The sequence below is a fragment of the Lontra canadensis genome, unplaced genomic scaffold (assembly GCF_010015895.1).
Source record: "Lontra canadensis isolate GAN:19392208 unplaced genomic scaffold, GSC_riverotter_1.0 scaffold2, whole genome shotgun sequence".
Classification (NCBI taxonomy): domain Eukaryota; kingdom Metazoa; phylum Chordata; class Mammalia; order Carnivora; family Mustelidae; genus Lontra; species Lontra canadensis.
Genome location: NW_022630996.1, coordinates 3,919,502 through 3,922,669, shown reverse-complemented (window position 1 = coordinate 3,922,669; position 3,168 = coordinate 3,919,502). Strand labels below are relative to the sequence as shown.

General features: G+C 40.4%; 1 pseudogene; it reads left to right on the top strand.

Moving 5' to 3' along the window:
- Positions 1-2,295: 2,295 nt before the first annotated feature.
- LOC116872741 lies at positions 2,296-2,884 on the top strand (annotated as a pseudogene).
- Positions 2,885-3,168: the final 284 nt, after the last annotated feature.

Genomic DNA, 3,168 nt, shown 5'->3' with positions numbered 1-3,168 from the left:
CTAATATGCTATGCTAAATAATGCCTGATAAATTGATTCTCTTCTGTGTAGAGGATAAGGTCCAGTGAAGTCTTACTTTTGATGTCAGTTACATAAGGAAAAAGAGTAACTCTTAGAATAGACCCTAAAATTGAGAGAAAAATCACTACACTGGATAGAGTTTTAAAAATATTATGTTTGGGGAGCCTGAGTGGCTCAGTCACTAAGTGCCTGCTTTCGGCTCAGGTCATGATCCTGGGGTCCTGGGATTGAGCCCTGCATCAGGCTCCCTGCTTGGTGGGGGACCTGCTTCTCCCTCTCCCACTCCCCTTGTGTCCCTTTCTTGCTGTGTCTCTCTCTGTCAAATAAATAAATAAAATCTTTTTTTAAATTACCATGTATGAGGAATGGTAAATGTTTAACAATGAGCTTTCTAGGGAGAAAACGGGCCTTATTTATAGTGTTTGCCAGTGTTATAGTGTAAATACTCCTACCTGGGCCAATTTCAAGCAACCACTGTCACCACTGTGCATGAAGTGGGAAAGGCATTAGTATAATCAGTGTTAGTAAGCCAGTAAAAACCAGTTCCATCAAATATTTGGAAGTTACAGACAGAGACTATAAAATATCCATGTAATTCCTTGTATTAACTAGGCTTCCTTAAAATTAGAATGAATATATATGATTGTTTCTGGCCTAAAAAAATGAGACGTGATGTTGCCATTTCTAAGCTACAGTGGTTGTAAGGAGGTAACATCTTCCCTCTATTTCCCTGCTGTGGTCCACAAGGAGAACTCATGTTCCATAAGGCAGAGCTACAAGATGAGAAAGAGCTGCCTTGCACATGTCTGACTTTGTGTAAGTGTAAAATATATATCAATATAAGGCATTAAGGACTTGGGATGTGTCTGTTGTGTTGTGGCAGCTGAGTATCATGTAGGAAGACTAAGGGTGGTATATGTGATGGAGTTGCCATTTGGAGAACTCCAAAAACCTAAAAAGAAAGATACTAAGACAAGGTGTGTCTGAAGTGTTTCAAATCCTTTGAGATTCAAGGGCAGGTAGATCAAGGCAGACAAGATGAGAAAAGGCCTCAAAGCTGGTGGTTATGGGGGTGCCTGGCTGGTTTAGTCAGTAAAACATGAGAATCATGATCTCAGGGTCATGAGTTCAAGCCCCATGTTGAGTGTAGAGATTACTGAAAAAAAGATGATAGATGATTGAAAGATAGATAGATGATGATGATAGATAAATAGATAGATGGATAGATCTATTAAAAGATAGATATATAGATAAATAGATAGATAGATAATTATGGGAGGATCAAGGTCTGCATGTGGTTTAGTCAGATTATCCCAGAGTGGATCCTCCAGAAGTGGACTCTGAGAAGGAGTTTGCTGTTAGGATATTTATTAGGAATCAGCAGTTATGGAGGTGGAGGCAGGAAAACTTCAACATCAGTGTAACAAAGGCTCACTCAACCCCACAGGCCCTCTGAAACACTTATTGTCTACCAGTTGCACAATGATGACTGGGCCCTTGTATCCCCACCACAGAAACAACACCAGAAGCACATGCACTAGGACAAACAATCACTGCACCGAGTCAATCCAAAGGGGCTGATAGCTAACTGGTATTTAGTGGCAGCTAGAGTGAAAAAGTCTTCGCTTCAAGTTATGACTCTCCATATACACCACACAGGTTGAATTCAAGTTTGAGGAGTCCTGTTTTCATTTTTTGCTGCTGTTTTCTCATTTTCCACTTATCAGGTAAAGGTAAGAATAACCCCAAGATAGGATATTATCCCTACTTTGAGTCAGAGATTTAAGTACCCATGAGGGGTGCCTGAATGGTGTGGTGAAGTTGGTTAACCTTGGGATAGAGTGTGGTTTTGGGCTCTGGACTCAGCAAGGAGTCTGCCTGAGATTCTCTCCTTCTGCCCCTCCCCCACTTGTTCTCTCTCTCTCTCTCTTTCTCTCTCTCTCTAATAAATAAAATCTTTAAAAAAATAAAAAATAGCCTTCAGGTAAGACAACTACAAGAGAAGGATGAGCTCAGCTTTACAAAGTCTAAACTGTAGAGTAAGCCACCTTTTCTACTTAGGAATTCTTGTCCAAGTTAAGCTTTGAAATATCTATTTTTCTTGCCTTTATTTGTCTCTTAAGAAAATGAAAAAAGTGCCCTTTGATTCAGCCACTCCACTCCTAATAATATCTCCTAAGGTTTAGTTTTAAAAAAAAGTTTAGATTTTATTTATTTACTTATTAGAGAGAGAGTGTTGGGGAGGGAGAACCTGAAGCAGACTCCACGCTGATTTTGGTGGTGATGTCCTACGATGGGTTTGTGGCTATCTGCCACCCCCTCCAGTACATTATCATCATGAATTGGAGAGAGTGCGCAGTCCTGGCCATTGCTACCTGGACGTGTGGATTTATTCTGGCTCTGGTACATGCAATTCTCCTTCTAAGGTTACCCCTCTGTCGGCCCCAGGATGTAGAACATGTCTTCTCTGAAATCCTATCTGTCCTCAAACTGGCCTATGCTGACACCTGGATCAATGAAGCTGCTACCTTTGTTGCCTGTGCATTTATTTTATTTGGGCCCCTTTGCTTGGTGCTAGTCTCATCTACTAGCATCCTCTGGCCCATTCTGAAAATCCAGTAGGGAAGGCCAGAAAGAAAGCTTCTCCACCTGTTCTTCCCACCTCTGTGCAGTTGGGCTTTTCCTTGTCACTGCCATGGTAGTTTATATGATCCTAGATTCTAGTCAAAGAAAGGAAAAAGAAGACAATCTTTGCCTATTTCATAGTCTCTTCAATCCAATGCTGAATCCCTTCATCTACAGCTTCAGAGATGCTCAGGTGAAGAATGCCTTGTATAGAGCATTGCAGATGGGATCTGTGTGAGGGGAAGACAGAACTTTTAGCTAGGTCAAATCTTTTCCTTTTGAGGTGTTGTTTGAGAATGACCTAAAGGTCAGAAAAATTACCTAACAGTAAAGTTTGATAAGAAAATGTGAATTGCCCAACACTGTACCTGAAAGTAGAAAACTTTTTGAAGTGCAAGGATAGTCTCTTGTTCTGAGCGTTTTTGTTTAGAAATGAGGCACCTGGATTATCAATACACTTAATGCTATAATAATCCATAGAGCGCATTTCTTCAAGAAATAAATTAGTATCTTAAATGACTA